This window comes from Meriones unguiculatus, chromosome 19, assembly GCF_030254825.1.
Source record: "Meriones unguiculatus strain TT.TT164.6M chromosome 19, Bangor_MerUng_6.1, whole genome shotgun sequence".
Taxonomy (NCBI): domain Eukaryota; kingdom Metazoa; phylum Chordata; class Mammalia; order Rodentia; family Muridae; genus Meriones; species Meriones unguiculatus.
In genome coordinates this window covers 13,627,218-13,653,452 of record NC_083366.1, presented here as the reverse complement: position 1 = coordinate 13,653,452, position 26,235 = coordinate 13,627,218, and the positions used below count along the sequence as shown (strand labels likewise).

Below are 26,235 nucleotides of genomic sequence, written 5' to 3'. Positions count from 1 at the left end.
TAGCATGCTTGTGTAACATGTAGGAAGCCCTGGGGTTCACCTGCCATTGCACAGAGCTAGATGTGATGGTGTAGGCTTTTAATCCCAGTACTTGGGAGGCAGGGTCTGGTAGAGCCAAGGTCTTGGTTACATGGTGAGGTCAGTCTGGGATGCATGAGAGCCTGTCTCAAAATAAATAAATGAAAAATGAGAGTATCACTGATGGGGTTATTCTGTATTTAGGTGAGCCCTAACTCTGGCCTCTTATGTGGGGCTCAGCACCTATATGTGAACCCTGTGGATTTCCAACAGTCTTTCTTTCCTAGACAAACTACAACTTCTTTTGTTATTGTTGTTTTTTTCCCTCATGTGGTAACTTCCAGGCCAGAAGAGGGGTTTCATCCGGTGAGGAGTTCTGGGAACAAATGCATGGTGGCAGCTTCGTGGGAGAAGCTCTGACCAGAGATGAGGCAGTCAGTGTGGATCTCTACTCATGTGCCTGTAGGTCCCTGTAGACTGTTCTTCCTCCTGTGACCCACAGTGACTAAGGAGTCTGGGATACTTCCCAGGTCGATGATAATAGGCTTTACCGTTGGGAAGAGTGTTCCGGGCTGGTGCCAGTGGGGAACCAATTTGCTCAGAAGTTCTTTTCAGGTCAGTGCCAGCTGTGACAGGCAAGAAGAGTTTCTCAGTTTTGTTTCCCTCTGACTCTTTGATTTGCTGTCTCCAACAAAGAAGAGGGACAGAGAGTGTTCCCATTCCAACTGTTGGATGTCTGTCTGTCTGTCTGTATCCCTGGATCTAGATCTGGAGACAACAGGGATATCAAACAAGTAAGGAACAGGACTTTGTTGATATATATTATATATAATACACACACACACATATATATTATACACACACACACACATGCACACAAGCAGGAGAAACTGTGCTCAATCCCTGGAACCACATAAGAAGTTGGGTGAGATGTCCATGCTTATAATTCTAGCACCGGGGAGGTGGAGGCAGTGAATCCATGGAGCTTGCTGGGCAGACAGCCTAGCCTGTTTGGTGAGTTCTAGGTCAGCAGGAGACCCTGTGCCTGAGAATTGACAACCCATGTGCATACCTGCACACACAGGTGTGCGTGCACACACGTGAGCATATATCACTTTCCTCAGGATCCTTGAGATTGCTTTGTTTTCACTACCATCTTTAAATACCTGTTGCTCTGAGCTGATCTATATAATATAACAATAATATTGACAATAGTAATAATTAACAACTGTTCTCAATGGTGTGCATGTATGTGTGGCAGTGTGTGTGTGTTCATGCATGTGCATGTGTGTGGAGGTCAGAAGTCAATGTCAGGTATGTTCTCAATCACTCTCCACTTTTTCCTTCCTTCCTTCCTTCCTTCCTTCCTTCCTTCCTTCCTTCCTTCCTTCCTTCTTTCTTTCTTTCTTTCTTTCTTTCTTTCTTTCTTTCTTTCTTTCTTTCTTTCTTTCTTTCTTTTTGTGACAGGGTCTTCAGTGAACCTGCAGCCTATTGATTTAGCTTGACTGGCTGGTTGAACTCTAGAGCTCCTCCTAGTTTTGTACTCCAGTGCCAGGGCTGAAGCCACTCACTGCACCTGGCTTTTCTGTGGCTGCCTGGGATCTGAACTGAAGCCTTTATGCTTACAGAGCAGACATTTTGCTGGCTGAGTCATCTCCCAAGTCCCTGATAGTGCTTATTTATTCGGCAGTTTGTAGTCCAATATCATTACCTTTATTAAAATATCAAGTCCCTGAGAGTAGGGATTTTGTACAGTTTACTGCCATCTTTTCAGTACCGAGAAAAAAATGTTTGGCACAAGGAGATTAATGGTAAGTATCCATCTCTTGTGGAGGAGCACTTGGCTAGAATGCCAGAGGACCTAGGTTGAATCTCCACTACTGTGATAAAGTAACTCAAGTGAAAACTCATGTGCTGACGTAAAAACAAACAAACAAAAATCCCAGCTTATAGTGAATAAAACATTTCCTTCTCATTATTCTAAATATACTATCATTTTGCTAACCCCAAGTGAACCAATAAACTGGCAAGTGGAGCTATGACCATGAACCCAAAGTTTAGATAAGAAAAGTCAAGACTGCACCCCCATTTGGGGCTCATCTTACCTTCTTGAACTTCCATGTCACTGCTATTGTTTGTACACATGTCACATGTGTGACTGCCTGTGGCACCCAGAGAAGGGCGTGGGAAGCTCTGGAACTTGAGAAGGAGAAACCAGCTCCTGTCTTTTGGTGACTTGTGTGTTAACTGCTGAGCCCCTTCTTGAGCTCCAAAAGTTATTTGTATTTGTGGTGTCTAGTGTGCTCAAGTTCTCTTCAAGACAAGCAAGAACCCAGTCATTGCTGATTTTCAGAAAAAATAGGTAGATAGATAGATATCTAACTAGGAAATAGATATCTCCTAGTTAGACATGTACCACTGCCCAGCCTTGAGCTAAACTTGACATCCAGGTCTGAACAGTAGCTATAGGTAGAGATGGCCACTCTATGTCACCTAAGCCAAGGGGAGACAGAGTAGATTCTTTAGGAAGACACATTTTTCTGTTTTCAGATGGAAGAGGATTGATGGCAGCAGCTGCCAACATGACAGTGTGCTGTATAGGAGACACGCTTGCAACTGCCTCAGAGGGACAGAGTATGTGTTTAGACAGCGAGACTTAATTCCAAACTTTAAAAAACAAACAAACAAAACGATCAAATAAACAACCTTTTGGGAGTGATAAGCTTTTCCAACTGGGATTAATTAATTAACTAGTTAATTAATTAATGAGAGAGAGGACAAAGCCAGCAGCTCTTGGCAGCTATCTGCTTCCATAAAGTAAGAACCTAAGCTCAGACTCCAAAGAGAAGAAAGCGGAAGAGATACAAAATGGGAGGCCTGCCCTTCAAACCAACCAGTTTATGAAGCTTCTTCTTTCTGGGATTTCTCCACATGTTAATCTCATAATTTCCCTTTCTTTTTCTTTTGACCATTGAATTATATCTTCCATACTTAAAGTCAAAAGAACCCATCCAATATAGAGATCAGAAACAGTGGGTGGGCAGAGTTGAATGGTTCTGAATGTTGCTCCTGGATTGGGTGGCATTAAATTATTTCCTCAAGTCTCTGACTACAATTGCTGTCACAGTGAGAACCATGTCCCAGAAGACCAGACTCCTGTGAGGCAAAGCAAACAGAGGGCAGACATAAAGCAACAAAGCTAGCCTCTTGGGACTGGGGAGGGAGCTCACTGGGCAAAGTGATGCATACAAACACGTGGACATGAATTAGGATCCCAACATCCACGTGTTGTCCTGTTGCATCGATACCCCAGCACTGAGGAGTTGGAACAGGCAGCTCTTGGGGGCTTGCTGGCTAGTCAGGCTAGCTGAAATGGCAAGTTTGAGGCTCATGGAGAGACCTTGTCTAAAAAAAATAGGGTGGAGAAGTGACTGCAGAAATGCTCTAATGCCAACCACAAGTACCTTCACGGATGAGTTCATCCACATCCCTCCCTGCCACAAAAATCAGCATCCTAGCATCTGTGCCATATCTGGACAATGCCCTATTTCACACCAAATGAAAGCCCCTAAAATCATGACAACTTTTAGTGCATTAGAGTCAACATTTTTGTTTTGGGTTAAAAGCTAACCCGTCTACCATAGGTTTCTCTTTTTGTTTGTCCACACACTTGTTTTCATGTGCAAAGATATACAACCTACCACCACTTGGTGAGTTGCCTCTGGGTGAAATATAGGTTTTCTGTGTGTGTGTGTGTGTATGTGAGAGAGAGAGAGAGAGAGAGAGAGAGAGAGAGAGAGAGAGATCACAGAAACTGGACCTAATATAACAAACATTTTAGAACTAACCACAGTTGGAGACTATGTTTTCAAAGATGGATATATATACTGGCCACTAAACATAGAACTCACCAGAGAGAAGTTAATTAAACACAATAAACAGGCAAAGCAGGAAGCTGTGATTTTTTCCTGTCTCCAGAGTTTCTATTGCAGAGGAAGGAAAGGCCGATCAACAAAGAACAGGGAACATAAGAACGGGAAGCTTGATTGCAAGGCTTGGGTGTTGGGCAGACTGAGAAGCAAAGCCACAAGTTTTGTTCTCAGTAGGAGTTCCAGATCACACCTGAAGTGAAGGACAAGGAAAACAGAATGACCTTTGTGAAGATCAGCTATTGCAATATTATGCTGGCATTTGTCAGTAGATTTTCCATAATAGCTTTTTTTTGGGACCAAACGATGCTTTGCAAAATCTGAAAACTGAACCCAGTGCAGGAACAGATCTTAAATGGAGAAGAAGCTGTGGACAGGAATTAGGGAGGAAGACCATGGATGAAGGATTAAAAAGGGTACTCTCCCCACTAGCACAGTGTAAAGAGTTAAGATGACCCATGAACCAATATGTCCCAGCATCCGGGAGGTGTTTCAGTGGATAAGGCACCTGCTACAATATGCAGCTCCCATGTAAGGTACCAGATGCATGCATGTCTGTAATCCTGCTACTGAAGGGCAGAGACAGACAGAGCCTAAGAACTCACTGGAGAGCTAATCTAGTGAAAATGGCAAACTCCAGGTTTAGTGAGAGACGTGTCTCAAAAAAACGAGAAAGGGGTCAGAGGAAGATAACCAGTGTCAACCTGGACTCCACACTTACACCCAGGATGAACACATACACAAGCACACACTCACGCCTAAAAAAGAAATTTATTCTATTTCAAAGATTTTAGTAGTGTAATAGTATCGAGACTTGGAATAAAGTAGTATGCCTGAGTGTGGAAGAGGCCACAACTTTCTATGTGAACGCATTAGCTCCTTGTTGAACACAGACTGGTACAACTTAAATGGGGGTAGGGGTTGGGGGGATGAGGGCATGGAAAGACGGGGGTATTTTGCTCCCAGTTTCAGAGAGATTGCATTGTGGAGGGGAAGGCATGGTGGGAGAGGATGTGGTGGACTTGTTCACACAGCATAGAATAGAAAAGAGAACAAACCAGGACCAGAAGGGGGTGTAACTTTCCAAGTTCCATCCCTAGTGAGCTACTTCTTCCAACCAGGCCCTGTTTCCCTCAAAATAGGCTCCACCGGCCTTCAAACAGCACCATTCAAAACAGGAGCCCATGCAGAACATTTCAGATCCAAACTGTTAACAGTGGTTTGCAAAGATCTAACGTCCTCCTCTTAGAGACAGCATTTTAAAAAAATCAGGGTGTGGTAAGGAGCCAGTTGGAACCCTACCACCTTTTACACAGTGCAGAACCCCGTACATCACATTACATATGAAATGTGTCCTGTAGGCAGAACGAGACTGGCCTCTGCTAAGTGCTAGGATGTAGAAACAGGTCATCTGATGTTTCCCAAGAGCACAAATAAGCCTTTGCCTCTCCCCTCCACAACCTGAACATAGCTGCTCACATCTGTTGGATACTCCCCCACTGAGCACACCATCTGTCCCTGGGAGGGAAGGAAGGAGCTGTCTGGTTGAGGAACCAGCATGCATGTAGGTTCACAAGGGGTGCTGGGGCCCAGCGTGTGAGGAATGAACTCCAGAGAGCCTCCTCATGCCCAGTTGGTTGATGCTAAAATCACCAAGCCAAGGGAGAAGGAGGGGTAAACAAAACCTCCCTCCTACAGCGATGAAATCGGTCCCTAAAGCAAGCACAGGTCTAAGGTCCTGAGTGCTGCAAGGCAGGACATTATATAAAAAGGAGCTGCAGAAAGTCTAAAGGGGAACGGGGACAAGGTGAAGTTTCACCGTTGTGGCACATGGAACATTTATTTATTGCTCTTCTGGAAATGCAGGAAGATGTAGGTTAGTGGGTGAGAATCTGAGAAGGAAAGAGGCCATAAAGGAGAAAGGAACATGTTTTTTGTTTGTTTCATTTTTTTAAGGGCATCATTATGCAGCTACCTTCATGAACAGGACTGAAGGTGATGCTACAGAGTCGAATATAAGATAATGAAAATAAGAAAAAAAAAGATTCCTCAAACAAATTTTAGGCTTGCTATACATTCAAACAAGTTAGTAAAATCAAAATGAGAAATTCATGGCTGGACATTTCTCAATGAGATAAAAACAGCAGCCAGTCTGACCCGGTGAGTACACTGACTCCAGTTTTAAATACCAAGTTTTCGCGTTTAGCTGGTAAGCATTCCGTTGCACCACTGCAGCATTTCAAAGGCAGCATTATGCATTGATTACAGAAGATGCACATAGTTGTCATGGGAACATAAAAGATGTTGGAAGCTAAAGTATAAAGATAGGAGGGAGCAATTTGAGACCTCACATGCACACAGTCGGTCTCTTACATGCACGCTTACCACTGATCCAGCTGTGGTGTGTCTGATTTTTGCTAGATAAGGAACACACTGTTCAGAATGAGAGTTAAGACTCAGACCATTGCGCCCCTCCCAAACTGCCTTCCTGCCTCCCTCAACTCAAATGACTGCCACTCAAAATTCAGTATTTATTATGACCTTGCTTTTCTTTGTTTTTCTTGTCTTCATCTATCTATCTATCTATCTATCTATCTATCTATCTATCTATCTATCCATCCATCCATTTATCCATCCATCCATCTATCTATCTATCTATCTATCTATCCATCCACCCCTCTATCTATCTATCTATCTATCTATCTATCTATCTATCTATCTATCTATCTATCTATCTATCTATCTATCTATCTACATGACATATGTGTATATGCACATATTCATGTCCTCAAACATTGTGATAGCTAATTTCATGCATCAAATTGGCTGCGCTGGAGGGTGCCCGGATGTATGTTATGTGTTCAGGGTTCTTCCGTGAGGAGCTTGTTTGGGTTAACTTTTACATTGGTGGACTTTGAGTGAAGAAGACTGTCTTGCATAGTGTTGGGGGTGTCCTCCAATCAACTGAATGCCCACAGAGCCTCCAAGACCCTTTGTGAAGAGGCCACATTTTCTATAAATTTTTCATACTCTAACTACTCTTTCTATTTACTAGTGTAGTTTAGCTTACTATGCACTAGAGATAAACTACAGTGTAACTTTCAGGCTTGTCTGGCCCTACTGAGTAGGGGTACCATAATCTACTTAGTCAATTCCATCCATTAGACCTTCATTTCGCTGGGATTTTGCTGCATTATCCACCACTGTGCTGAACACCTTGAGTCTGTTTGATTTTTGTATGGTGATGAACTCCTAAAGATGAGTTAGGGCACAAGGTTTCTTTGAAGCCTTGATACCTGTTGTCAGGTTACACATATTTTTCCATGTCAAGAAAGCAACAGTGGCTGCCGAAATAGCTTAGTTGGGAGAGCATTTGACTGAAGAAAGCAACAGACTTCCAACAGTACACTGGCCTTCACAGTACTCCACATTCTAGGAATGCCATTTGTTTAATATAATATCTATATATTGCCTCTTTTTTTTTCTGATGCAAACAATATTACAAAAAACACCATACAAGACTTAACTACCTATTTCCCCAGAGAGAGTTCCTGGAAATGTTGGGTCAGGATTAAATGATTAAACAAATACAGTCCGACTTTCTTTTTTCAGTGTTTGGAGCCTAGCCTCCGAGCCCTGTGCATGTTAGGCGGGTGCTCTGTCATGAGCCCCATGCACTCCCTTTATACAATCTGTGTTGGAGATGGTGTCTCTTAGACTTCAGCCTGCAAACTTTTCATGTAGCTGAGGATGATCTTGAATCACTGATGCTTTTGTTTTCCACCTCCTAGTGCTAGGATGGTAGGTATGAACCATTATAAAAATCATTTTTAAAAACACTGCTTCCTTTTAGACACCCCCTTTGAAGACAGATGACACTGTACAAAGTGTAGCATCTCTGGACTCGTAGCATGTCCTCTGCCGTGGGATGGGCTCCTAGTACTGTCTGTAACAGTATGTGTGACTCCTTTATGCTCTGCGTGCTTCTGAACCATCAGGGAAGGATGATGTTATCTTTTATTTAAAAGTTCTAAATGTCTTTCGGGGGGGTATTTCCTTTGCTCACTCCCAGAGCCAAGCCAAGGGAAAATGAGCTAAGTCATCTTGCTTTGGTCAGAAGATTGGGTTCTCTAAATTTTCTATTGTCAACTTGCATCTCTTTTGTGTTCAGTGACAACCTGATGTGCTGCTGTCATGATTAGTTATTAAATTCTAGAGGACTTTTCTAAGACCTGGCTGGTTCCCCAACAATTGAGATATATTGGTTTATTTAAACAGCTTTAGTGCAATGACTGGGCAGATACCATTTAAACTAAGCCAGATGGCTACCTCCCAGCTGCACTCCCTAAGTTACTTGCCAATATGGGCCCTGTCTGGGCTGAACCTGCTCATGAGGCCATCTCCATCTTCTTCCTTCTCTTCTTCCCCTCTCTCTCCTCTCTCTCTCTCTCTCTGCCTCTTGGTCTCTACCTGGTCCCCCCTTCTGCCTACTTCTATTCTGCCCTGTAATTAGCTGTCAGCAACTTTTTTTTTTTTAACAAATCAGAGAATTGGTGAACAAAGTTTACATATCACTTGGGCTAAGTGAGAATGTACGGGTCAGAAGTGCAAACAGATCTTGGGGGTCAGTATTTAGCATTTGAATACACAGCAGCTCCAGGCCAACTCCTAACATGTTGCTTTAAAAAAATTACTGGCTTTCTAAAATTTGGTATTTAAAATTATACTTTTTTTTTTGTTTTTGTTTTTTTTGTTTTTTTAAGTTCACAAAGGTACTGTTGACATCTGGGACCCAGGAGTTCCCACCCAGGGCCATGTCTGAGGGGCCAGTGGCTGAACTGGGTCCTATTCATCCTCTTGTTCCCGTCTCATGGATCAGATTCCTGTAGTGTTGGCAAAGAGGCTGTAAACAACGCCCATTCCTCACTGACACTGGCCCACAGACCCCTGTCAGGGCTTTTGGCAGATGCCAGTGAACCCTAGGAGGGGTTAATTGTAGGTATTGACTTGATTGGATGAGTAAGTACCGACATGGAGAAGAGAAGTACCAGGGCTGTGAGCTAAGCGGCAGAAGTCGCCTTTGCGTCACTGTGATCACAGTGTCTGGCAGAAACGGAAATAAGAGAAGAAAGATTTGTTCAGTCCATCACAGCAGGAAGGGCATGGTGGGGAAACTACGTACCTCACGGTGGACCAGGGCTGGGGAGGAGACTGCGTACTTCACGGTGGGCCAGGGCTAGCGGGGGAGACTGCATACCTCATGGTGCACCAGGAATCAGAAAGCAAGGTCAACACCAAGTGCTAACCTATAGTCTCCAGATGACCTGACTCCATCAGTCTCCCCTTTCCCTCCAGGTTCCACAGTCCTCTGAAAGAGCACCCCCAGCTTGAGGAGAGGAGGACATGTCAGATTCAAACTGTAACACGATCAAGTTGGATGGTGCAAAATGAATGCAGAAAGAACAAGAGGCAGAAGTGTGTATGTGGGTATACTGTGCCAGGGCACACACGTTGAGGCCAGAGGTCAGGTTTTGGAAGTTGATTCCTTCCTGCAATGTGGGTCCTTAGGAGTGAGCTCAGGTTTTCGAGCTTGGGGCAGTTGGCTTAGCCACCCAGCCATTTCACTGGAATGGTGACTTCATACTTAATGTAGTATTTTCAGTGTGAATGCTTCAAGATGTCATGCCTACACTGTATTTCCAGAGACCTTTGGATTAAAACGTGATTTTGATGTTTGCATGATTATTATGATGGGTTTCTTAGCAAGTTGACCGAGAAATTGGAGAAATAAAGAAGAGGGAAGATTGTGGTAAAGACAGTAGAGCTTGGAGTTACAAGGTGGTCAAGATAGCTGGGTGGAATTCATGGTGTGTGTGTGTGTGTGTGTGTGTGTGTGTGTGTGTGTGTGTCCGTGTGGCTCGGGTAACAGTGGTGGTATCTGCCACTGGAGAATGGATGGCAGAAGTCAAATTATAGAAGATGGCCTACTGTGGACATGGTTCCTTAAAAGGTGGCAACCAGAGTTGTGGAAAGCACCTGGGAGATGAGGCCTTGGTGCTCAGGAGAAGGTCAGGATCTGTCTACCTTCACCCAAGACGAAGACAAGGGCCTCCTCTTACCCCCAAGCCATTTGGAAGTAGGTGTGCGTTTGGCAGGAGCCAGCAGCCAGGCTGGCACCATGAGCCCAGGGAGTACGTGGAAAACATAGCACTGTGGTTATCAAAACAAACAGACAGGAGCCTGCACTGTGACACCAGGAAGCCCTGTGGCAAGCCGCCTTATCTCTAGGAATCACAGTTTCCTCATGTGTCAAATGAAGGCTAGTCAAAGTAGCCACAGTCCCTTCTCAATCTTACGGCTGAATCTGTGATTATGGGGAGGGCAAAGAAAAGATAGCTGCAGTTGCTTTTAATCACACAAGGCAATATAGTTTTTAAATCTTATGGAATTTATACATGTACGTTTTTGGAACAGATGTAGGAAATGACCTCATACACAACAAAAATAGCCTTTGTTTTTAGAGTCTAAAAATATCTTTCTTGGAGCATTTTACTTCCAAAGGATATTAACTTGATTTGGAATCAACCAATTCATTGTTATTATTATTATTATTATTATTATTATTATTATTAATTATTTACTTATTGATCCTTGGAGTCTTACCTGGCTGGCTGGCCTTGTTCTACTTGCTGGGCACAAGCCATCAGCACAGCTAATTCTTAGTAGGAGAGCAATGTCAAATTCCTCATATGACATCACTGGTCTCTGGCCTCCTTGGCTAGACTGAAACATGTTAAATTCGGGGCCATTGTGTATTTCTGACTGGCATGTTGCCTGCACCATGTGGTGAGCCCCTATTGTCTGTAACATGACATTTCTGGGATTACATACTTTAATCTTTGTCTCACAACTGTTTGTTGATGAAGGACAATTGTCAATGTTCTCTTTCCTTCTAGTAGATAATGAGAGGTGAGGTGCTAGTACCTGATGAAGGATGAATATTTTTTATTCTTTGGGTGATGGTATTTTTAGGGGATTGGGCAATTGAGCTTGAAATAGCAGTGAGCAACCCAAGGTAGTGACTGTGATTATGGACTTTGGGCCAGATACAGTAATGAATGCCTAAAGTACCAGCCCTTGGGAGGCAGAGGCAGGAGGATCTTGAGAGAAGTCTGAGATGGGCCTAAGGCCAGCGAGTTGAAGGCTAGCTTAGGCTACACTGAAAGACCTTGTCTAAAAAAACAACACCAAAAACCCAAAGTCTAGGGTTTGGGCATATAATTCAGCCGGAGAGTGTTTACTTCCAGTGTAGAGGCCCCGGGATTGAGGTCCTAGGGTTAAGCCCTAGAACTGAACAAAAACAGATGTGGTGGTGTGTGCCTGTAGTTCTAGAACTTAGGAGGTGGAGGCGGGGATGTGATGAGTTTGATGCCACCCTGGGTCATGCAAAACCCTGCTTCACAAAGCAAAGCAAGCAAGACAGACCCTTTAGGGTCTGGAAATGTTACTCAGTGCCAGGGAAGTCCCCTGGCATGCACAAGGTCCTTGTTAAGTGTGACACGACAGAAAGGAAAGAAGCATTGGCTTTTGAGCCAGATCCCCCCCCCCCCCAAAAAAAAAAAAAACAAAAACAATGGGTTCTTTATTCTGGAACTGATCTCCTCATCTCTAAAACAGGTAGGCAGGTGTATGTCACAGTACATGTGTGAAAGCCAAAGGACAACCTGAGGGGATCGGTTGTCTTCTTTAACTGCATGGGTTCTGAAGATTGACCTCAGGTTATCAGGCAGCAAACATCTCTACCCGCTGAGAGATCTTGCTGGCCTTCCACACTGTTCTTTTTTTGATACAGTGACTGTATCAAAAGCCCAAGAGCCTGGGCCCTGCAGTGATACATGTAACTTGGTGATTAGTGGCACTATCCTGTTTATCCTTTAACGTCACCTCAAACTCCTACCAGAGAAAGAGGCAATGTGTGTATTCTACTCTGTGTGAGCTTCTTGTACCAACTCGTCCACTGTGTTTCCAGTGTTCCTGGTCATCCATCTTTCCAATCAGTTTTTTTGCAGGTGTCAACTTCTCAATAAAAGAGAAGTTAAAGTTTCATTCATTCATCCATTCTTTCATTCAAATGATAGAGATTGCACTGGAGTTGGAAGACATGGTCTTTTTCCTCAAGAGAGTTGGTGCCACATAGAAGATAGAAATAAAAGACAGCAAAGGCAGTGCCATGATTTGCTCACATCAAGAGCAGAGGAAGTCTTATGTGACCCCTTAGCCTTGATAAATATCATTGGATTAATAGAATTTCACTAAATACATACATTTTGAATGCTCCCTCATTAAGTCCTTGCAAAATAGCTCCTTCTTTCTTCTCTTCTTGGTTCTCCTGGTCTCCCCTTCCTCCTCCCCTTTCCTATTTCTGAGACAAGGTCTTGTCATTTATTCCAGGCCAGCTGTCCAAACTTTTTAGGAGCCTGAGGGCTGCCAGTGTGGATGGAGGTTGGCCGGCACATACATTCAGGCCCTGGGTGCACCGATTATTGGAAGAGTTTTTTTTTTTTAAGTTAATATATAATTACAACATTTCTCTTTCTCTTGCCTCCTGTCAACTCTACCCATGCACATCTCTTTCTCCCTCTCTAAATCATGGACTCTTTTTCTTTAGTTGATACGCGCGCGCGCACACGCGCACACACACACACACACACACACACACACACACACGGAGGGGAAAGGAAAAGGTTCTTTAAGGAGCTTCATGCAGGAACATTACGTCTTTTATGTTGCATTTGGTCTTTTCCAGGTGCATAATCTGGGGTGGGTGGCTTAAACTGCTTTAACTGACTTGAGATGGTTAAGTCTTACTTGTCTATTGGCTAAGTTTCTTGCTAGAATTTCCCTTGTATGGTCTCATAAGATGGGATATTTGGAAGATGCCTTAGCCCTGAGTCTTGATGAATAATCATTGCGATAAGATATATTTCTCTGAAATGGAAAATGCTGTTTAGGCTATCTGTTGGAATTGGCTGGTGGTTTCGGTAGCTGTTCAAATTCTTGCTGATTTCCCTTGAATGCGTGCCTTTGTTTTTGTGGCTCTGCCCATGTAAGCCAACTTTATTTTCACTGGAAAGTTTATGATAAGCAAAATTACTTGTTAATGTCAGAGTAGCTTCTAACTCCATTTGGCAAGGAATTAGCTGCTGGTCCTCTTGCTTTTTGGCACCTAGAAAGAACACAGGGTCTGTGCTGACCCCTGGGCCTCATCGCTGAAAAATGGTTGAATACTTAACATTTCCAGCAATGTAGGAGAATTCAGCATGCTCCTCAAAGCTGTGTTTACAGTAAAGGAAGTTTCTGTTATTTCCGAAATAAAACACCAGGGATTTCTAGATAGTCTAAGGATTTACTGACAATTCACACAGCTTTTGGATTAGGACTGGATTAAGGAAATGCTCTTGGCATACATCTTGTTCATCTGGGGTAAATGCTTATCACGCTGTTTGTGTCTATGGAATACAGATTTTTAATCTTGCATGTTTAGGCAGGGATACGTGGACCCATTCTTTGTCCATTCTCTTGAGGCAGCTGGAAGGCTGGAGGAGGGAACCTATGAATAACTTAGCTCCTCCCCTTTCTCTGGATAACCCCCCTGCAGTGTACTGCTTTCTGTCCTGGTTCAGCAGTGTGATCAGCCTTCTAGATGATGGCATTATTTCCCTTCTTTCCTCACTATTCTGGAACCATCAGAGTCAGCCAGTTAGGGAAAAGAAGATCTGCTCTGAAGATGAAGATCCTCCCTGAGACCTTATAGCAGCCCAGAGGGTTATGTTGGAGTAACAGGCTGTTTGTGATCTGGATTGGTACCTTCCTCAGACTCAGACTTACCATGAATATCATGATTAGTTTGATCCCCATTCCTCTGGTTCTCATTGTCTCCCCTGCCCTACATTCATCCCAGGAACATTTGTCTAACAACTACCTTTAAAAGAGGTAAAAGAGAAAGCACAATAAATTTTTGTTTCTAAAAGGACACCAGACTCAAGAGACGTTATCATCTTCTACTATGGTAAATATAAAAGGTGTAGTAAAGTAAAAAATAAAAAAATTAAATAAAAAGAAAGTTTTTTTTGGAAGATGAAAGAGGAAGATGAAATGTAAGGCTTTCAAAGACCCAACTGTAATGTCGATCCTGGAATAAGAATTCCCACAAAGGGAAACAGAATAGACAGCAGAAGAGGTTGAAGAGAAGGAACAATTAGGAAAGAACTGAGGATGGGAGATCAGACCTGGAAAGAGCTGGGCCTGGAGGACAAAGGGCCTGCAAGGAGAAGAGAAACCATGGGAAGGGGCCTCTCTGTGACAAATTGGAGACAGGGTAGGCTTCTGGGAGGATAGGGGTGACTCCTGCTAAGGCTCCTAGTAGCAGGGGTCATGGAGACTGAAGAGGACAGCCTCTAACTAGACAGGACCCCTAGTGGAGGGAGAGTAACCAACCCACCCACAACAACTTCAACCTAAAATTTACCCTGCCTACAAGATGTGCAGGGACAAAAATAAAGCAGAGAATGAGGGAATGTCCAACCAACAACTGGTCCAACTTGAGACCCACTCCATGGGGGAGAACCAAGCCCTGACACTGTTAACAGTACTCTGCTATGCTTGCAGACAGAAACCTAGTATAGCTGTCCTCTGAGAGGCTCCACCCAGCAGCAGATGGAAACAGATGCTGAGACTCACAGCCAAACATTGGGTGAAGTGTAGGATGTCTTGTGGAAAAGTGGGGGGAAGGATACAAGGACCTAGAAGAGACAAAAACTCAAGAAGGCTAACAGAGCCAATTAACCAGGGCCCAGGTGGGGTTTGTAGAGACTGAAGTACCAACCAAAGACCATGCATGGACTGGACTTAGGCCCTACACAGATATAATTGATTGACAGCTCAGGCTTTATGTGGGTTCCCTGGTAAGGGGAGCAGGGACTGTCTCTGATATGTGTTCTGTTGTTTGCTTCTTGACCAGCTCCCCCTGGTGGAGCTGCCTTGACAAGCCACAGGAGAAGAAGATGCACTCAGTCCTGATGAGACTTGGCATGCTGGGGTGGGTTTGGGGGGCTCCCCCTTTTTGAGGAGTAGGGGAAGAGAGATAGGAGGAAAAGGAAGGGAGGGTGGGACCGGGAGGAGAGGAGGAAAGGCCTATGATCTGGATGTAAAGTGAATAAATAAATAAATTAATTAAAAAAAATTCCCAAATAGGACTTAAACCTCATTAAACTTAAATTTAGTGCACCCCACTGACTACATCAAAAGCAACTATTTGGAAGGAAAAAGACAACTCAAGAGTAATATGTTTGTAACACAATGACTGGCAAGTAGCTTAATTATTAAATATATAAACAACTTCTATAATTTATAAAGTAAGCGAAATCTCTATTTACCAACAGAAAAATGGCCTTGATCAGGGAACTCAAGAGTGGAGAAGGTTTAAGTGGTTAGTGAAAACACCAATGTGTTTATCTCGTTGATAATTAGGTAAGATGAAGTTAAACCCACAATGAGGTACAATTGCACAGATGCCAGAAAGGCCACGTTTAAGAAGACAAATGAGGCTGGGGCAGCAGCTCACTTGATTGGGAGCTTTCCTAACACGCACAGAAGACATGGGTTCAATTTCTAGCACTGCATGCACTGGACATGATGTTGCATACCTGTAGCCTCAGTGCTCAGGAGGTGGAGCCGGGAGGAGAAGGACCAGAAGTTTTTGCTGAGGCTACATAGTGAGTTCAAAGCCAGCCTGGGATACACGAGAGCTTGTTCAAACAAACAAACGAACAAACAAATAAACAAACTTTAAAGAAGACCCATGTGCCATACATTACATTCACACACACACACACACACACACACACACACACACACCAACAGTTGTAGGGAGAAAGGAGGCTGATAAGAAGGGGTTGGAGGGAATCATACGAAAGAAGGGGGAGTTAGTAAGACCTGGAGAGGACAGGAGCACCACAAGGACCAAATATATCTAGGCACAGGGGTCTTTTCTGAGACTGATTCTCCAACCAAGGACCATGTATGGATATAACCTAGAACCTCTGCTCGGACGGAGCCCATAGCAGCTCAGTATCCAAGTGGGGTTCCCTAGTAAGGAGAACAGGGACTGTCTCTGACATGAACTCAATGGCTGGCCCTTTGACCTCCCCACCTCCAAGGGAGGAGCAGCCTTGCTAGGACACAGAGGAGGACGATGCAGCCAGTCCTGAAGAGACCTGATAAGCTAGGGTCAGATGGAAGGAGAGGAGGACCTCCCCATCAGTGGACTTAGAGAGAGGCAGGGAGGAGATGAGGGAGGGAGGGTGAGATTGGGAAGGAATGAGGGAGGGAGCTACAGCTGGGATACAAAGTTAATAAACGGTAATTAACATAAAAAATAAAAATTTAATAAAAAAGAAGGGGATGGAGATAAAATAGGGTGGGGGAGCATTATGTACATTATATTATACACATAATGTGTTATATACGTAAGTGAAATTATCATAGAACAAACAATAAAAAAATAAAGCAAACAAATGGATTAGGATAATAGCAAGAAGGGAAAACAACAACAAAAGACAAACGAGATCAAGTCGGCAAGGAAGCTGTGTCTCCTGTGCTCTGTGGGATGGGATGGTGGTGGCCCCTCTGGTGGGTCAGCGGCCTCTGAAGCTTTTCTGTCACCAGCTGATCTCACCCCGGTTTTCCTGGGACAGTCTGGTTTACATATTCTTTCTACGAACGCCATTTGTTTAGCATCGTCTTGAACATCCTTATTTTGAATACAATTTTGTCACTTATAGCTGCGCTGAAATAATCCGTAACAGGTTTTGTGACTTCAACTGTGTTCCTCTAGATCCTGCCACCGTCGTTCCTCTAGCTCCTGCCACCGTCGTTCCTCTAGCTCCTGCCACCGTCGTTCCTCTAGCTCCTGCCACCGTCGTTCCTCTAGCTCCTGCCACCGTCGTATCTAGTAGGGTGAGACACGCACTCAGTTTAAATATTTGGCACTTTAATCATTGCAAACTATTCAATCCAATATGAGAGACTACACTTTGTGTTTCTTATGTAAATTTCCCTCCGTATGTAGCATGAAGAATGCTATTACTTATTTATTTAAATTTAGGATACAAAAGTAAGGATAGCTGCTTCTTCAAGTGTGGAATTGCCGTGGAAGAAATCCTGGACACTTCTGCCCCCACTGGCCATCGTGTGTAATAACAGCTAATTTTCTCTTTTTTTTTTTTTAATTTTTTTCTTCGCAATTTATTCATTATATATCCCAATTGAAGCTCCCTCTCTCAGTTCCCCTAGTCCCACCCTCCCTCCCTCTTCCCTTCATCTCCTTCCCCTAGTCCACTGAAAGTGGGGGTTCTCCACTATTGCCACCTGCTCATAGCTTGTTAAGTCTCATCCAGACTGCTTGGATCCTCCTCCTCTGTGGCCTGACAAGGCTGCATCATCAGGGACGGGTGATCAGAGAGCAGTCAACCACGTTCACGATAGAGGCAGCCCCCGATCCCCTCACTCAGAGATCCACATGGAGACTGAGCTGTCAATAGGCCACATCTGAGCAGGGGGGTCCAGGTCCTCTCCATGCATGGTCCTCCGTTGGTGCATCGGTCTCTGCAGGAAGCCCTGGACTCAGATCTTTTAGTTTTGTTGGTCTCCTTGTGGGGCTCCTGTCCCCTCCATGTCCCTCTAATCCCACCCTTCTTTTCCTCCATAAGATTCTCTGTGCTGTGCCCAAAGTTTGGCCCTGAGTTTTTGATCTTAGTCATTATGATGGGTGTAAGATGGAATCTCAGAGTTGTTTTGATTTGTATTTCCCTGATGACTAAGGATGTTGAGCATTTCTTTAAGTGTTTCTCTGCCATACTATATCCCTCTGTTGAGAATTCTCTGCTTAGGTCTGTACCCCATTTTTAAGTTGGATTATTTGGTTTGTTGGTGTCTAATTTCTTGAGTTCTTTATATATTCTGGGTATTAGTCCTCTATTGGATGTAGGGTTGGTGAAGATATTTTCCCAGTCTGTAGGCTGTCATTTTGTTCCGATGACAGTGTCCTTTGTTTTACAGAAGCTTTTCAGTTTCACAAGGTCCCATTTATTAATTGTCGATCTTAGAGCCTGAGCTGTTGGTGTTCTATTCAGGAAATTTTCTCCTGTGTCAATGAGTTTGAGGCTCTTCCCCACTTTTTCTTAAAACATATTTAATGTGTCTGGTTTTATGTTGAGATCTTTGATCCACTTGGACTTTAATTTTGTGCAAGGTGATAGATATGGGTCTATTTGCATTTTTCTACATGTGGACTTCCAGTTAGACCAGCACCATTATGCTATCTTTTTTCCATTGTATGGTTTTGGCTTCCTTCTCAAAAAGCAAGTATCAGTAAGCATGTAGGTTTATTTCGGGGTCTTCTATTCAATACCATTGATCCTCCAGACAAATGGTGCTTGCTGTGTGGCCATGTTGCCATATTCCAAGGGGGGGGATGATTTCTGCATTTGCTGAACTGTCACCAATTCAGGGAATCAAAATAAAGCCTTTAAAATTCATTTTACCTACAGGAAGATGTAGGGTGTGGTAATAAATGCTTTTATACATCCACTTAAAACAGCAACACTCAAAGCCATGCAGTCTTCCTCAGTGTCGGCAGCGGGCTGATTCCAGAACCTTCCCTGGATACCAGAAGCAGTGGATGGTCAAGTGATTTGTGTAAAATGACTGACCTGTGCAGATGTTCCTCCTACTCAAAGGCTATTTGTACTACCCAATATTGTATAGATGCTACGTAAGCAATTATGACCTGTAATGTTTAGGGGATGATGATGAGAATCAAAACCTGCACATGTTTAAAATTGTTTCAACATTTTCTATCCACAATTGCTTGAGTCTAACATGGCTAGGTAACCCATGGATATCAACTATATTTTTAAAAACATTTTTAGTGTGCATACAACGTGTGTTTTTGTGTGTATTGTGTGTGTTTGCATGAATGAGTATGCTATAGCAGCACGTGGAAGTCAGTGGTCAAGCGCCAGTGTTAGAGCTCACCTTCACCTTGTTTGATTCACGGTTTTTGTTCTTCGCTGATGTGCACAGCAGGCTCACTGGCCCAGAAGCATCCAGAGAGTCTTCTGTCTTTACTTCCCATCTGACTGAAGGACTGGGCTGAGAATACGGATGTGTGCTACTGTGTCCTGTTGTGTTCTGGGGCATCTGAACTTTGGCCCTCACACTTATTGAGGAGAGTGCTTCATCCAGTGAGTTATTGGTCCAGCCCTCAACTGTATGTTAGTTAGTGACTATACACATACAAGCTTTGGCAGAACATTGCGTTGGAGTAAATACAATATCAAAAAAGTAAAAGGCAACCTAGGGGTGGCAATATTTGCAAAGCATGTAAAGAATTGATATGCACAATATACAAAGAACAACAAGCCAACAAAATGTAGAATTAATAAATAAGCAAAGTATTTGTACTGGTACTTCCCCACAAAATAAATACAAATGGCCACTGAATACACAGAAGATGCCCAACACTATTACTCATTGACGGAATACAAATAAAAGCCATATGTTGATATAATGTTCTTGTGGAATGTATACAGTTTACCCTTGTTGATTCAAATGCTGATTTCTCTCCCCCACTATCTGGTCTCAATACAGAGACTGCATTGTGATGTTTATTCTAAGCATCACCTGTCTCAAGTTTGAGTAAACATGCCACCATTTGTTCTCTGTATTTTCAATAAAACAACCAGTCAGTGCTGTGAAATGGAGAGAACAGGGTGGGACATCCTGGTCTGGAGGGAAGGAGAGAGAAAAGCAAGCGGGAGGTGGAGGAGAGCAGAGATTGGCAGCACAGGGCTTGGAACCATGGGGAGAGATGAACCAAACCTAAGATACGAATAGAAAGCTAGTATAATTTTGGATAAATCTGAATTGGAGGAAACTATGCAGGGATAGAGGTTTAGGATGGAGTAACTATTGCCCAGCACTGTGCTCTAGGTTAATTAAGTAAATCCTAGTCTCTGCGTGATTTGGGTGTACAGCTGGTTTAGGAATAAGCACTGTTTAACTAAAAGATAAATCAATAATAAATATTAATAATCAACAACAGCCACAATAAAACACCACTTAACAATCACTATGAGGTGTTTTATTAAAGGAGTTACAAAAGAAGAGGAAGAGAAATGAATGTTAGCAAAGATGTAGAGAAATTGGATCCTTCATATGCTCCATCCATGTGGAAGGGCAAGAAGGGTGTGACTACTTCAGAAAATGGTACACAACCGTGGGACCACTTTGGAAATGGCAATCCAGCAAATTTCCTTCCAGACTTATATCCAAAGAATTGAAAGCAGGAACTCAAACAGCTTTTATTTAACTTCTAGATTATTTATTTATTCACTTTACATCCTAATCATAGCCCCCTCTCCCCTCTCTTCCTGGTCCCATCTTCCTTCCCTTGTCCCTTATCTTCTCCTTTTCCTATTCTTTAGAAAAGGGGAGCACCTCCTACCCACCCCAGCTCAACAAGTTGCATCAGGACTGAACACATCCTCTTCTGCTGTGGCCTGACTAGGCAGACCAGCTGGGGAATAGGGAGAGAGGAGCAGGGAGGGCAAGGGGAAATGAGGGAGAGTGATCCAAAAGCAGGCACAGAGTCCATGTCAGAGACAGTCCTGGCTACCCTTACTAAGAAACTCACATGAAGCCTGAGCTGCCCATTGTCTGTAATGTGTAGGGAGCCTAGGTCTAGTCTATGCATGGTTCTTGGTTGGTGCTTCAGTCTCCGCAGCCCCTCTGCTCCCTGGTTAATTGGCTCTGTTGATCTTGTGGAGTTCCTGTCATCTCTAGGTCCTTCTTTTCTTCCCCCACTTTTCCACAAGACTCCCTATGCAGCCAGCCAGTGTCAAACAGCTTCTTATGCACAGCTATTTACAGCAGAAATTACTGTCAACAGCCAAGACACAGAGGAAACCCAAATGCCCAACAGCTGAATGGACAAACAAAATATGCACACACAATAGAATATTATTTAGTCCTGAATGAAATTTGGATATATTTGGCTGAATTCAAATTTCAAAGCACAGTGCTAATTGGAAAAGCCAGATACAAAAGGATGAATATCAAATGGCCACTTATAGGAAACACCTATAGCGGGCATGTTTGTAGAGGCAAAAAGGTGCCTGGTAGAGGGGGAGATGGAGAGTGTTTTTTCAAATGAGTGCACAGTTTCTATTTGGGGCCATTAAAAATTCTGGAGATAGTTTGATAGTGCTGATGGTTAGAAGACAGATGCTGGTGATGGTTCTGCAACGTGTGAGTGCCTTTCAGGCTAGAGGTTCTTCAATAAACCAAGAATAATCCAGCTACACCATTCCTAGGCATATACCCAAAGGACTCTACATCTTACCTTAGAAATATTTCTGTTAATCAACATGGCCGCCAGTGGCAACACAGACCATAGAAATCCTTACAAGAAACTAAATCCAGAAAGTTAGCCGTTCCTTATCTCTGACATCTTGCTGTTGCTCAGAGTCAAGGTGTCTGTGGTTAGGCTACAGGCTGCTGTTTGGCACCCTGCCCTCAGCCACCTTGCTGGTATCCCGGAAATTACCATCATGGGTACAAACCAAGGGCAGCACTATGGTTTGCTTTGGCATGGGCCCTGCAGGTAGCCACAGGGTTAGGCAGCCCAGTGATGGCCCGAGGCTCCAAGTAATCCAAGGACCAGTGTTACTCAACAATGACATGCTTCTTTGTCCCCCATGACCCTGCTGCCATGCCTGTTGTTCCTGTCTGTGTCTCTAGTTTTCCTATTTTAAAAATTAAATATATATATATATATATTTAATACATCCCGACTGCAGTGTCCCATCCCTCCATTCTTCTCACTCCTCCCCAGGCCACTTCCCTTCTCCCCCAGATCCGTTCTGCTTCTGTTTCCTTAAGAAATGAGCAGGCTCCCATGAATATCCACCAAACATCACACAATAAGATCAGAAAGACTAGGCACAAAATTTCACAACAAGGCTCGGTGAGGTAGCCCAGTAAGAGGAAAAGGGTCTCAAAAATCAGATGAAAGAAGCAGAGATGCTCCCACTCCCATCGTTAGGAGTCCCACAAAAATATCAAGCAAAGAACCATAACCCACATGCAGAGGACCTAGCACAGACTGGTGCAGTCTCCATGACTGCTCCTCCATCTCTGTGAGCTTCTATGAGCCCTACTTAGTTGAAGTCTGTGGGCCATGTTCTCCTGGCATCCTCCACCCCTCTGGCTCCTACATTTCTTCCTCCTTCTCTCCTGCTCCTAGGGAAGGGACCTGATGGTGATCTTCAATTTGGGCTCTTTCTCCACCTGATGTTTGGCTGTGGGTCTTTTTGAATCTGCTCCCATCAGCTGCTGGCAGCAGTCTTTTTGATGATGATTGGGCTAGGCTTCAACCTATGCATGTGTAAAGATATTATTAGAAATCATTTTATTGATTTCCCCCCGTCATATCTCTGGGCTATCCAGCTTACACTTCCTGGCTATTGAGGCAGTGTCAGGCAAGAGCTTGCTCTCGTGGTGTGGCCCCCAAGTTATGCCAGTCATTGGTTAGCCACTCCCCACAAGTTCTGTGCCCTCACCTCACTGCCACAGGACATCTTACGGGTGGAATACAGTAGAGGCTGAAGGTTTTGTGGCTGGGCTGGTGTCCCAATCCCACCTCTAGAAGCCTTGCCTGTTTCCAGAGGATGGTCAGTTCAAGCTCCAAATCCTCCATTTACTAGGAGGCCTTCCTATGCTCACTCTCATAGAATCCTAAGAGTTTTTATTGGACTAGGCTTCCATATCACCCTCCCATGCCCTCCAATTCCAGTAGTCTCTCCAAGTACTCTCTCCCCTCATTGAAGCCTTCCCTCCTCCCCCTGCTGGGTCCCTCCTTTTTGCATCCTCCATGCCCCCAGTCCATCAGCTGTTGGGGCTGATCTGGAGCTACTACATATTCAAATGTTAATTGCTTTCCTCACAAGATTCTCACTGTCCTATGCAGAAATTCTCATCTCCCCAAAATGATGCTCTGTATATCTTGCCTCCCAAGTTATCCCCGATTGGCTAATAAAGTTACCTACAGCCTGGACTTGGCAGAAGAGAAGGAGGTAGAGCTAAGTTTCCCAGGCTTCAGGATCGCCATGGGTTAGTGTGAACTAGAAGCACTCAGCACAGAAGACTGCGGCCAAGAGCTGCTTGCTCTGACAGCTGGCCTGGTGAAGCAGAAGTAGCCAAACGGAACATGTCCAAGTGTTTATGGGGATTTTGGCTGGGAAGCAGCGCTCTCTAAGCTCCAGAAGACCTTAGAGGGTTGGTATCTGCCCAGCTTTACTGTTTTAAGTCTTTTGTTTATAAAATAGCTGGTTAAGGAATAATGGCTGCCATAATGATTTCCAGTATTAATCAATATTAACATAATAATTAATATTATTAATTTCATTTATCACAGCTTCCATTGTGTCTCATAAATTTGGGTATGTTGTGCATTCATTTTCATTGAATTCCAGGAAATCCTTTTTTTTTTTTAAATGAGCCAAAATTTTTATTTAATTCATTTCTTGCATTTGAAGTATTCCTCAATGACATCCTTGGCCTGAGATTCTTTGCCATAATCCTTAACCACTACACAACTGCACCAACCACTTCCCGTGGCTCCCCTCTCGATGGATCTTACAGAGGCCTACCCATTCCCTAGTTTCTTGTTGTCATCACCTTAATCTCGATGGATCTTACAGAGGCCTACCCATTCCCCTGGTTTCTTGTTGTCAACCTTCATCTCGATGGATCTTATTACAGAGGCCTACCCATTCCCCTAGTTTCTTGTTGTCGTCAACCTTCATCAGGTTGATCTGGTGCTCAGCACAGAGTGCCTCCACCAGCTTGACGGACATGCGCTCATCACAGCTGGATACAAGCACACAAAGATGGGCCTGGCGCTTGTCTAAGGCTTCGGCAGCTTCGCGTCTGCCACGTGTTAGGCCATCGTGGATGAGGGCGGCCTTCAGCACCTCTTGCAGAGCAGTATTGACGTCCATTACTGACGTCCATTATTGACGTCCATTATTGATGTCCTCCAGCAACAATGCCTTCCTCCGCCACAGCAGGTGGGTTACGGGTGAGGCCGAATCTTGAACACACCAGAGTCTCCGCCTCCACGCAATTAGGTGGCAGCAGGGGAAAGGAATTCTAGGAAATCTTTCTTTCCTTATTTCTGTCTTGACCCAGCACTCATTCAGTAGACAACTGTCCTACTTCCATGAGTTTGTAGGCTTTCTGTTGTTGCTGAAATCCAGCTTTAATCCATGGTAGTCTGAATAGATGCAGAGGGTTATTTCAATTTTCTTGTATCTGTTGGACTTTGCTTTATGACTGAGTATGTGGTCAGTTTTGGAGAAAGTTCCATGAGGTGCTGAGAGGAAGGCATACTTTTTTGTGTTTGGGTGAAATGTTCTGTAGATATCTGTTAGGTCCACTTGGTTTATAAAATCTGCTAGTTCCAGCATTTCTCTGTTTATTTTTCATCTAGATGACCTGTCTGTTGGTGAGAGTGAGGTATTGAAGCCTCCTACTGTTGGTGAGGGGCGATGTGTGATGTAAGCCTTAGTGATGTTTCTTTTACAAATGTGGATGCCCTTGCATTTTGGGCATAGATGTTAAGAATTGAATAACGTCTCGGTGTATTTTTCCTTCGATAAGTCTGAAGTGTACTTCCCCTTGATTAATGTTGGTTGGATGTCTATTTTGTTAGATATTAGAATGCCAGACCAGCTTGTTTCCTAGGTCTGTGTGTATGAAAACCCTTTTTCCATCTTTTACTCTGAGATAATGCCTATCTTTAATGCTGAGGTATATTTCTTCTTTGCAGCAGTATAAATGTTATTTTTCTTTCCTCAGATGAGGAGATGAGGTGAAAGCTATTCCTAAGCCTTTCTAGCTCTTTCTGAACTGTCACTGACTAGTTCAAATTAGCCGTTCTGGCCCAAACTCCTCTCCAAGATGACTGATGCAGACTGGCTTCTCTTGACTCATGAATAAATTGCTCTGCCTGGCCTAAAGCTAATTCTGGCAATATGTTTTAATCTTCTGGCTCCTTTTCATTATCTGGCTCATTCTGTTTTCACCTGTGTCTAGTTTGTTTTCTTTGCAATCTGTCTCTGTAGGACTGTCCCGGCAAAAACCTCTCAGTTAAAAATAAGTCCTTTCTTCCTCGTTGCTCTTAAGTAGCCTCTCTTTCCTGTCCTGTTCTCATAAGAGTTGAACATGTCCTATCTCTGACTCATTCTGTCAAATCTTTCTATGATTCACCATTTTGTCTGCCATTCAAGATGGCTACTTCCTTCTAAAAGTAACTTTACCTTCATTGGTTGGGATTAAAGGTATGTACTAAAGGCGTGTCTGTATTCTACCCAGATCATACTGTAATCCAGAGTGTGTCTGCATAGACCTAGAAGATCTTTGGATGTGATCCCTTGACAGAGCAGTCATGTTGCTGGATTAAAATTCCTCTACAGAAGGATGGATCCTGTTTTTATATCCATTTATTAGTCAGTGTCTTTCTATTGGAGAATTGAGTCCGTTGATATGGAGAGATGTTGGAAGGACCCTGCTCTTTGAGGTTGCCATCCTCCCAGTCCGGATAGCCATTCTGAGCTCAGTGTTAAGGTGCAGGACTCCCTCTCCCCAGCAGGGCCTCCTGTTCTCTGCCTGACTTCATCTGAAGAATGTCTCTAGACAGATGCTTCTAGCCACATTTGGTAAATGGCCTTTGACACAGCTCCCTGCTAGCGCTCTCCTCCCTGTGCCTATAGAATAATTAGGAGCAGGTTTGTTTAATGCAAATGAAACATGTTTGAAGTACCTAGTTCCAACCAATTGTGTACACCTGTCCTTAGAGGTCCACCCCACTCCCCAGCCTTTGATTTCTGGAATTAAAGTGGAACTAGCTCCCTGAAGTGGTTCCCAGGACATGTGATCCCCGTATATGCTCACCGGCCACTCCTGGCATGCTCCCCATCGTGTGCTCCTCCTGACTTCGTGAGATGATGGAAACAGCCCTCAGGTAGGAAGAGAGCCACAGAGAGATATCAGTGACCAGTGATTGCTAATTCCTGGTTTGTTTTGTTTTTCCTGTTGTTGTTGATGGTGGTTGTGATGTTTGTGTGTGTGTGTGTGTGTGTGTGTGTGTGTGTGTGTGTGTATG

The 26,235-nt window shown here is 43.8% G+C and overlaps 1 pseudogene; it reads right to left on the bottom strand.

Annotated features, from left to right (window-relative positions):
* Nucleotides 1-23,586: 23,586 nt before the first annotated feature.
* LOC110563828 (small ribosomal subunit protein eS12-like) lies at nt 23,587-24,128 on the bottom strand (annotated as a pseudogene).
* Between the last annotated feature and the right edge of the window lie 2,107 nt (nt 24,129-26,235).